General features: G+C 39.1%; 1 pseudogene; it reads right to left on the bottom strand.

The window, feature by feature from the left end:
• Positions 1-1,217: 1,217 nt before the first annotated feature.
• LOC119315649 overlaps positions 1,218-11,367 on the bottom strand; it is a 20,764-nt pseudogene continuing 10,614 nt past the window's right edge.

Here is an 11,367-nt window from a genome sequence, read left to right as displayed (position 1 = left end):
GATCTACACAAGTAAACGTGACGGGCTTTATCAAATAAAATTTTGCACTTTGAACAAAATCTAGCACACCCAGTTTTGCAGCTTTTGCTATCTGTGAAAACTGAACTATGTCCACCAGTTGGTCCACAAATTCAAGCGAGACAACTGAATAATGAAGAAGTGCCCATGATACACGTCAAATTAACTATTCATGTCATGTCAATCATCTCATCAAGACCTCTTTAACTTTTTTAGCCCTCCACTAATTAGAACCTGATATTTTGCTTACCATCACAATGGCATTTTATTTTTCAACCTCAGCCCTTGCTGTCTGCCTCAACTCACCTTGACAACAAACGACAAGCATGATAGAATAGCTCAATGAGCATACAACAGATAAAGAGAAAGGTTTTAAAATGACTAACCATGAGCATGATGAGGGGCTTGGTTAGTTATGTGTGGTAATTGCCTATAAACTTTGAAGACACACGCATGAAAGATGAAAGCCATGAATTGGAACAAGTACTCCTACATGGTAGGATACACATGTTTGATGTCGTAACCAACGGAAAAATGAAGGCTCTTTTTTTAGTATTGATAGTTGACACCTGAAGTACACCTTAACTTTTATCTTCAAATTTCCAGCTTGGCATAGAAACTGAACATAGTCTAAAAATTCAAGCCTTGCAATGTCATGATCCTTATTGATTAAAATTAGGCACTTTAAAATCTAAAATTGGTGTCGACTAATAAGGAAAAGGTTTGAATTGATTTTGTTAAAACATTTCAAAAACAATTATGAGGCAAATGGGATTGGTAGAACTAAATGGATACCTTGGCATTCTGTTGAAATTATATATGTTGAATATATCCTTGGCTATAGTTATAACCCTATGTAAGTACTGACCCTTTCACCCTAATTTCCAGATCTCAGTTAAACAAATAATCGAGTGATCGCTCGATCAGGAAAACATGCATTGTATCCTTGTAAATAAACTTCAAGATTGCATAAAAGATAGGAGGTATATGACCTGACAATATAATGATGGTATCATCCCATAAGTCATTAGCACGTTGTAGAGAATCTATGTTGCTACCAAGCAGGCCAAACATGAAACATCGAATATGCAAGAACTGAGAGAATCTCTTCATAAAATCTATTTAATGACTTGAATGTGGTTCTTCAGAAACAACACTCTGAAGCCTACAAGTGTACATGTGATTAGTTCTAGGACAGTTCATACATAGGAATTATGTGATGCACCCCAAACTATGAGGCTGCTCTTATCTCCAATTAACATTAAAGTATGCATGTATATCAAGTTTATCATGTCGGCATATGCATCAGCAAAGCTAGCCCCTACAAGTGTAAATATGATTAGTTTTACGGCAGTTCATACAGAATAATTATGTGATGTGCCTCAAACTGTTCCTATGCTCTTATCTCCAATTAACATTATAAGGTGGATGAACAACCTATAAATTTGATTTTTTCTAGTGTTTGCAAAATTACCACAAGCAAGAAGCTGGATAGTAAGATGGACATGGGAAATAGCACACCAGAAAATTAGTGCCGAATTACACTGAACATGATATCTACTTTATAATTTAGAAGTTTGATGTGGTCCATAATCAACCAAGGGGAAAAAGCACATGGACAAGCATAAGATAAAGAACCGGCGATATACCACACTAATTTGTATTTTCGTCTCTTCAGAGTTAATTGGTTATATACCTGGTACCCAAACTGTGAGAAATCTGCCAACCATCTGTTTGCTGGCAACGAAACAATACCTGGACACCTGGTAAAAGCAGAATATTTGTCTTACTGCATGAACTTAACAGAAGCATCATCAAGAAGGTAGGATAGGACTGCTGAGCACAAATACTTGCAGATGATTTTAAATATATTAACATTTAAAAGAGAAATATTAATATATTTAAAGAACAAGCATATGAAATTTAATGGTACATGCCAAAAGAAAATACCTAGAATTATTTGGCTGCTCTTCATCTTCTTCCATAGGTGTTTAAGTACCATAGCCATATGGGAATGGTGAAAAATATGCTCCATTACTTGTATCCTCCTCAATATACTCATCGACTGGTGATCTGATACACTTGAAATTTCTATCAAAATCACTTGGCCTGACTCCTATGTTAACAGGGTCGCACACACTAAACCTACGGGCCAATATTGGTTATGAGAACATATCATTTCCTGAAACCCTTAAACTCCGACTAAGGTTTCAGAATGATAGTGGTGTAAAATGATGAGCTATCATGTCTTCTCAATGATACCTTAAAATCAACATCTAGTTCCACAACCGGATCAGGGACAGGGAATGGCGTGTGATAGCCAGCATGAATGCTAGACCCAGCGTTCTTGTTTAGTGTCCTCGTAAGTGATATCCGAGCACATAGATATCAGCAGGGGGTGAAGAATGGAGCCAGTCATCTAAATTTAACCCCCTTGATGGGCATTGGCCACCAACATTCCACGTCGACACAAAGATTCTGCACAGATAAGGAAGCAAAATAATGACGTCTCAGAATGCGCCAGCGAAGTAGAATTACGAAAACCACCTAAGGTACTATGATCTGAATAACATGAATAGTAGCGCAACAGATCCCTATTGCAATGTAGGAGCACAAATAGTGAACAGGTGGTACCTATAATCTTGGGATTTTGTCAGGCGTGACACATCAAATTCATTCCCTGATCTACGAACAGGATCGATATTTCGATTCAACGACCGTTCTGAAGTAGGCCCATAAGGAACAACATAAACAGAATAACCAAAAATCAGATAAGTTGGGCTGCTCCAACAAACAATAGGATCAGTAGATTGTTTATATTTATATTTGGCAAAAGAGGCATAGCAGTAAAAAAGAGAGCTCTGACCAAGCAGTGATGTCTACTACACAACCTTCTTCTTGTAGACATTGTTGGGCCTCCAAGTGCAGAGGTTTGTAGGACAGTAGCAAATTTCCCTCAAGTGGATGACCTAAGGTTTATCAATCCGTGGGAGGCGTAGGATGAAGATGGTCTCTTTCAAGCAACCCTGCAACCAAATAACAAAGAGTCTCTTATGTCCCCAACACACCCAATACAATGGTAAATTGTATAGGTGCACTAGTTCGGCGAAGAGATGGTGATAAAAATGCAATATGGATAGTAGATAAAGGTTTTTGTAATCTGAAAATATAAAAACAGCAAGGTAGCAAGTGGTAAAAGTGAGCACAACCGGTATTGCAATGCTAGGAAACAAGGCCTAGGGGTTCATACTTTCACCAGTGCAAGTTCTCCCAACAATAATAATATAATTGGATCATATAAATATCCCTCAACATGCAACAAAGAGTCACTCCAAAGTCACTAATAGCGGAGAACAAACGAAGGGATTATGGTAGGGTACGAAACCACCTCAAAGTTATCCTTTCTGATCGATCTATTCAAGAGTCCGTAGTAAAATAACATGAAGCTATTCTTTCCGTTCGATCTATCATAGAGTTCGTACTAGAATAACACCTTAAGATACAAATCAACCAAAACCCTAATGTCACCTAGATACTCCAATGTCACCTCAAGTATCCGTGGGTATGATTATATGATATGCATCACACAATCTCAGATTCATCTATTCAACCAACACAAAGAACTTCAAAGAGTGCCCCAAAGTTTCTACCGGAGAGTCAAGACAAAAACGTGTGCCAACCCCTATGCATAAGTTCACGAAAGTCGCAAGTTGATCACCAAAACATACATCAAGTGGATCACGTGATATCCCATTGTCACCACAGATAAGCACATGCAAGACATACATCAAGTGTTCTCAAATCCTTAAAGACTCAATCCGATAAGATAACTTCAAAGGGAAAACTCAATTCATCACAAGAGAGTAGAGGGGGAGAAACATCATAAGATCCAAATATAATAGCAAAGCTCGCGATACATCAAGATCGTACCACCTCAAGAAGACGAGAGAGAGAGAGAGAGATCAAACACATAGCTACTAGTACATACCCTCAGCCCCGAGGGTGAACTACTCCCTCCTCGTCATGGAGAGCGCCGGGGTGATGAAGATGGCCACCGGAGAGGGATTCCCCCCTCCAGCAGGGTGCCGGAACGAGTCTAGATTGGTTTTCGGTGGCTACGGAGGCTTCTGGAGGCGGAACTCCCAATCTATATTTCTCTTTGATGTTTTTAGGGTATAAGGATATATATAGGCGAAAGAAGTCGGTTAGGGGAGCCACGAGGGGCCCACAAGGGTGGGGGCACGCCCAGGGGGTAGGGCACGCCTCCCTGCCTCGTGCGTCCCTCGAAGCTTCCCTGACGTCTACTCAAAGTCTCCTAGATTTCTTCCGTTCCAAAAATAAGTTCCGTGAAGTTTTAGGTCAATTGGACTCCGTTTGATTTTCCTTTTCTGCGATACTCTAAAATAAGGAAAAAACAGAAACTGGCACTAGGCTCTAGGTTAATAGGTTAGTCCCCAAAATCATATAAAATAGCATATAAATGCATATAAGACATCCAAGGTTGATAATATAATAGCATGGAATAATAAAAAATTATAGATGCGTTGGAGACGTATCAAGCATCCCCAAGCTTAATTCCTGCTCGTCCTCGAGTAGGTAAATGATAAAAACAGAATTTTTGATGTGGAATGCCACCTAACATACTTATCCATGTAGTTCTTTTTATTGTTGCAAGAATATTCAGATCCATAAGATTCAAGACAAAAGTTTAATATTGACATAAAAACAATAATACTTCAAGCATACTAACAAATCAATCATGTCTTCTCAAAATAACATGGCCAAAGAAAGTTCATCCCTACAAAATCATATAGTTTGGTCATGCTCCATTTTTGTCACACAAGAATGCTCTCATCATGCACAACCCCGATGACAAGCCAAGCAATTGTTTCATACTTTAGTAATCTCAAAAAAATTTCAACTTTCACGCAATACATGAGCGTGAGCCATGGATATAACACTATGGGTGGAATAGAATATAATGATGGGGGTTATGTGGAGAAGACAAAAAGGAGAAAGTCTCACATCAACGCGGCTAATCAACGGGCTATGGAGATGCCCATCAATTGATGTTAATGTGAGGAGTAGGGATTGCCATGCAACGGATGCACTAGAGCTATAAATGCATGAAAGCTCAACAAAAAGAAACTAAGTGGGTGTGCATCCAACTTGCTTGCTCACGAAGACCTAGGGCATTTGAGGAAGCCCATTGTTGGAATATACAAGCCAAGTTCTATAATGAAAAATTGCCACTAGTATATGAGAGTGATAAAACAAAAGACTCTCTATCATGGAGATCATGGTGCTACTTTGAAGCACAAGTGTGGAAAAAAGGAAAGTAGCATTGCCCCTTTATATATATATATGTATATATATATATGGGCCTCCCTTTTTTCTTTTGGCCTTTCTCTTTTTTGGGGGGACAATGCTCTATGAATGATGATCATCACATTTCTATTTATTTACAACTCAATGATTACAACTCGATAATAGAACAAAGTATGAGTCTATATGAATGCCTCCGGCGGTGTACCGGGATTGGCAATGAATCAAGAGTGACATGTATGAAAAAATATGAATGGTGGCTTTGCCACAAATACAATGTGAACTACATGATCATGCAAGGCAATATGACAATGATGAACGTGTCATGATGAACAGAACGGTGGAAAGTTGCATGGCAATATATCTCGGAATGGCTATGGAAATGCCATAATAGGTAGGTATGGTGGCTGTTTTGAGGAAGATATAGGGAGGTTTATGTGTGATAGAGCGCATCATATCACGGGGTTTGGATGCACCGGCGAAGTTTGCACCAACTCTCAAGGTGAGAAAGGGCAATGCACGGTATCGAAGAGGCTAGCAATGATGGAAGTATAAGAGTGCGTATAATCCATGGACTCAACATTAGTCATAAAGAACTCACATACTTATTGCAAAAATCTACAAGTCATCAAAAACCAAGCACTATGCGCATGCTCCTAGGGGGATAGATTGGTAGGAAAAGACCATCGCTCGTCCCCGACCGCCACTCATAAGGAGGACAATCAAAGAATACCTCATGTTTCAAATTTGTTACACAACGTTTACCATACGTGCATGCTACGGGATTTGCAAACTTCAAAACAAGTATCTCTCAAATTCACAACTACTCAACTAGCATGACTCTAATATCACCATCTTCATATCTCAAAACAATCATCAAGTATCAAACTTCTGATAGTATTCAATGCACTTTATATGAAAGTTTTTATTATATCCCTCTTGGATGCCTATCATATTTAGGACTAATTTCATAACCAAAGAAAATTACCATGCTGTTCTAAAGACTCTTAAAATAATATAAGTGAAGCATGAGAGTTCATCTATTTCTTCAAAATAAAACCACCGCCGTGCTCTAAAAGGATATAAGTGAAGATCAATGAGTAGTTGAATAATTATGCAACTATGTGAAGATTCTCTAACATTTAAGAATTTCAGATCTTGGTATTTATTCAAACAGCAAGAAAAACTAAATAAAATAAAATGATGCCCCAAGCAAAACACATATCATGTGGTGAATATAAATATAGCTCCAAGTAAAGTTACCGATGAACGAAGACGAAAGAGGGGATGCCTTTCGGGGCATCCCCAAGCTTAGGCTTTTGGTTTTCCTTGAATATTACCTTGGGGTGCCTTGGGAATCCCCAAGATTAGGCTCTTGCCACTCCTTGTTCCATAATCCATCAAATCCTTACCCAAAACTTGAAAACTTCACAACACAAAACTTAAAAGAAAATCTTCGTGAGCTCCGTTAGTAAAAGAAAACAAACCACCACTTCAAGGTACTGTAATTAACTCATTTTAGATTTATATTGGTGTTAAAACTAATGTATTCCAACTTCTCTATGGTTTATAAACTCTTTTACTAGCCATAGATTCATCAAAATAAGCAAACAACACACGAAAAACAGAATCTGTCAAAAACAGAACAATCTGTAGTAATCTGTAGCTAGCGCAAGATCTGGAACCCCAAAAATTGTAAAATAAATTGCTTGACGTGAGGAATTTATCTATTAATCATCTGCAAAAATAATTAACTAAATATCACTTTCCAAATAAAAATGGCAGCAGTTCTCGTGAGTGCTAAAGTTTCTGTTTTTTACAGCAGGATCAAAAAGACTTTCCCCAATTCTTCCCAACGGTTCTACTTGGCACAAACACTAATTAAAAGTATAAAACCACATCTAAAACAGAGGCTAGATAAATTATTTATTCCTAAACAGGAGCAAAAAGCAAGGAATAAAAATAAAATTGGGTTGCCTCCCAACAAGCGCTATCGTTTAACGCCCCTAGCTAGGCATGATGATTTCAATGATGCTCACATAAAAGATAAGAATTGAAACATAAAGAGAGCATCAAGAAGAATATGACTAGTACATTTAAGTCTAACCCACTTCCTATGCATAGGGATTTTGTGAGCAAACAACTTGTGGAAACAAGAATCAACTTGTATAGGAAGGTAAAACAAGCATTACTTCAAAATTTTAAGCACATAGAGAGGAAACTTGATATTATTGCAATTACTACAAGAATATATTCCTCCCTCATAATAATTTTTAGTAGCATCATGAATGAATTCAACAATATAACCATCACATAGAGCATTCTTTTCATGATCTACAAGCATAGAAAATTTGCTACTCTCCACATAAGCAAAATTCTTCTCATGAATAATAGTGGGAGCAAACTCAACAAAATAATTACCATGTGAAGCATAATCCAATTGAAAGCTAAAATCATGATGACAAGTTTCATGGTTATCATTATTCTTTATAGCATACATGTCATCACAATAATCATCATAGGTAGCAACTTTGTTCTCATAATCAATTGGAACCTCTTCTGAAATAATGGAATCATTACTAAATAAAGTCATGACCTCTCCAAATCAACTTTCATCAATATAATCATCATAAATAGGAGGCATGCTATCATAATTTTTTTTTTTGCTCATCAAGACTTGGGGGACAAAAAATATCATCTTCATCAAACATAGCATCCCCAAGCTTGTGGCTTTGCATATCATTAGTATCATGGATATTCAAAGAATTCATACTAACAACATTGCAATCATGCTCATCATACAAGGATTTAGTGCCAAACATTCTAATGCAATCTTTTTCTAACACTTTGGCACAATTATCGGAATCCTTATTTTCATGAAAGACATTAAAAAGATGAAGCATATGAGGTATCATCAATTCCATTTTTTTATAATTTACTTTTATAAACTAAACTAGTGATAAAACAAGAAACTAAAAGATTCGATTGCAAGATATAAAGATATACCTTTAAGTGCTAACCTCCCTGGCAACGGCGCCAGAAAAGAGCTTGATGTCTACTACACAACCTTCTTCTTGTAGATGTTGTTGGGCCTCCAAGTGCAGAGGTTTATAGGACAGTAGCAAATTTCCCTCAAGTGGATGACCTAAGGTTTATCAATCCGTGGGAGGCGTAGGATGAGATGGTCTCTTTCAAGCAACCCTACAACCAAATAACAAAGAGTCTCTTGTGTCCCCAACACACCCAATACAATGGTAAATTGTATAGGTGCACTAGTTCGGCGAAGATATGGTGATACAAGTGCAATATGGATAGTAGATAAAGGTTTTTGTAATCTGAAAATATTAAAACAGCAAGGTAGCAAGTGGTAAAAGTGAGCACAAACGGTATTGTAATGCTAGGAAACAAGGCCTAGAGTTCATACTTTCACTAGTGCAAGTTCTCTCAACAATAACAACATAATTGGATCATATAACTATCCCTCAACATGCAACAGAGTCACTCCAAAGTCACTAATAGCGGAGAAGAAACGAAGGGATTATGGTAGGGTACGAAACCACCTCAAAGTTATCCTTTCTGATCGATCTATTCAAGAGTCCATAGTAAAATAACATGAAGCTATTCTTTCCGTTCGATCTATCATAGAGTTCGTACTAGAATAACACCTTAAGATACAAATCAACCAAAACCCTAATGTCACCTAGATACTCCAATGTCACCTCAAGTATCTGTGGGTATGATTATACGATATGCATCACACAATCTCAGATTCATCTATTCAACCAACACAAAGAACTTCAAAGAGTGCCCCAAAGTTTCTACTGGTGATTCAAGACAAAAACGTGTGCCAACCCCTATGCATAAGTTCACGAAACTCGCAAGTTGATCACCAAAACATACATCAAGTGGATCATGTGATATCCCATTGTCACCACAGATAAGCACATGGAAGACATACATCAAGTGTTCTCAAATCCTTAAAGACTCAATCTGATAAGATAACTTCAAAGGGAAAACTCAATTCATCACAAGAGAGTAGAGGGGGAGAAACATCATAAGATCCAAATATAATAGCAAAGCTCGCGATACATCAAGATCGTACCACCTCAAGAACAGGAGAGAGAGAGAGATCAAACACATAGCTACTGGTACATACCCTTAGCCCCGAGGGTGAACTACTCCCTCCTTGTCATGGAGAGCGCCGGGATGATGAAGATGGCCACTGGAGAGGGATCCCCCCTCCGGCAGGGTGCCAGAACGGGTCTAGATTGGTTTTCGGTGGCTACGGAGGCTTCTGGCGGTGGAACTCCTGATCTATATTTTTCTTTGATGTTTTTAGGGTATATGGATATATATATATATATAGGCGAAAGAAGTCGGTCAGGGGAGTCACAAGGGGCCCACGAGGGTGGGGGGCGTGCCCAGGGGGGTAGGGCGTGCCTCCCTGCCTCGTGCCTCCCTCGAAGCTTCCCCGACGTCTACTCCAAGTCTCCTGGATTGCTTCCGTTCCAAAAATAAGTTCCGTGAAGTTTCAGGTCAATTGGACTCCGTTTGATTTTCCTTTTCTGGGATACTCTAAAACAAGGAAAAAACAGAAACTGGCACTAGGCTCTAGGTTAATAGGGTAGTCCCAAAAATCATATAAAATATCATATAAATGCATATAAAACATCCAAGGTTGATAATATAATAGCATGGAACAATAAAAAGTTATAGATACGTTGGAGACGTATCAAGCAGCAACAAAGAAATAAAAGAGGTAGCTGCAATTTTGATGTATGAAGAGAGAGAGGGGGGAGCGTGGTCCAAATGCTTTAACTGTACCAGTTCTGCTTTTCTTGGCTGCGCCTGTGTCCCTCTGCAAGCAGCTGGTCCTCCGTTAATCACCTTCATCCCGTCCTGCGTCACTAACACAAAATTTAGCCCCTGGACTAAACAGAGGCAACAAAAATGCAAAGGAAAAACTGACAAATTCTTTAGTAGTTCTTCGTCCATGGGATAAAAAGTAGAAACTTGACCACGTTAAAAAAATTACTCCTATCTGTTGTTGACATGAGAAGCATACACAAAAAAAAATCTAGGCAGCTCCGGACAAACATAACATCTAATGCGTGCGTTGCTTGGGAAAAAGTAATGTTTGATTGGGACGTTCTATGTACTTGTACACCATTGAATTGATTTCAGACAAGGGAGGAACTGAGGCTTGGAGGAGGCCATGTCCTATGTGAAGAGATAATACGCTGTTTTGATGGGGACCTGATTGGTGCTAATGCGCCTCTGAATCCATGCTTGGAACATGGACTAGAAGCGTCGGACAGAAGTGAGAAATTACAGGCACGGGATGATGATGATGGGAATCTCAAATGCATTAAACAAAGGGGAACCTTCCTGGATCACACACAAAGGATGAGCAATAAAATGCGAGAAAAATAGTTGGTGTCTAGAGCTATACTACACCCTTAATTAAAACTTGAAATCCAAAAGGTATAGTGTGAGAAAAGCAGAATCCTACTCTGACTCTATCTTTGGGAGAAAAGCGTTGTTTACCTTGGGTAGTAGCTGTTGGGGAACGTAGTAATTTCAAAAAAATTCCTATGCAGACACAAGATCATGGTGATGCATAGCAACGAGAGGGGAGAGTGTGCCCACGTACCCTCATAGACCGAAAGCGGAAGAATTAGCACGACACGGTTGCTGTAGTCGTACGTCTTCACGATCCGACCGATCAAGTACCGAAAGCACGGCACCTCTGAGTTCTGCACACGTTCAACTCGATGACGTCCCTCGAACTCCGATCCAGCCAAGTGTTGAGGGAGAGTTTCATCGGCACGACGGCATGATGACGATGATGATGTTCTACCGACGCAAGGCTTCGCCTAAGCACCGCTACGATATGATCGAGGTGGATTATGGTGGAGGGGGGCACCGCACACGGCTAAGAGATCAAGAGATTAATTGTTGTGTCTATGGGGTGCCCCCCTCCTTCGTATATAAGGGGGGGGGGAGGAGGAGAGGGCCGACCAA

This window comes from Triticum dicoccoides, chromosome 6A, assembly GCF_002162155.2.
Source record: "Triticum dicoccoides isolate Atlit2015 ecotype Zavitan chromosome 6A, WEW_v2.0, whole genome shotgun sequence".
Classification (NCBI taxonomy): domain Eukaryota; kingdom Viridiplantae; phylum Streptophyta; class Magnoliopsida; order Poales; family Poaceae; genus Triticum; species Triticum dicoccoides.
This window is presented reverse-complemented; position numbering and strand designations above follow the sequence as displayed.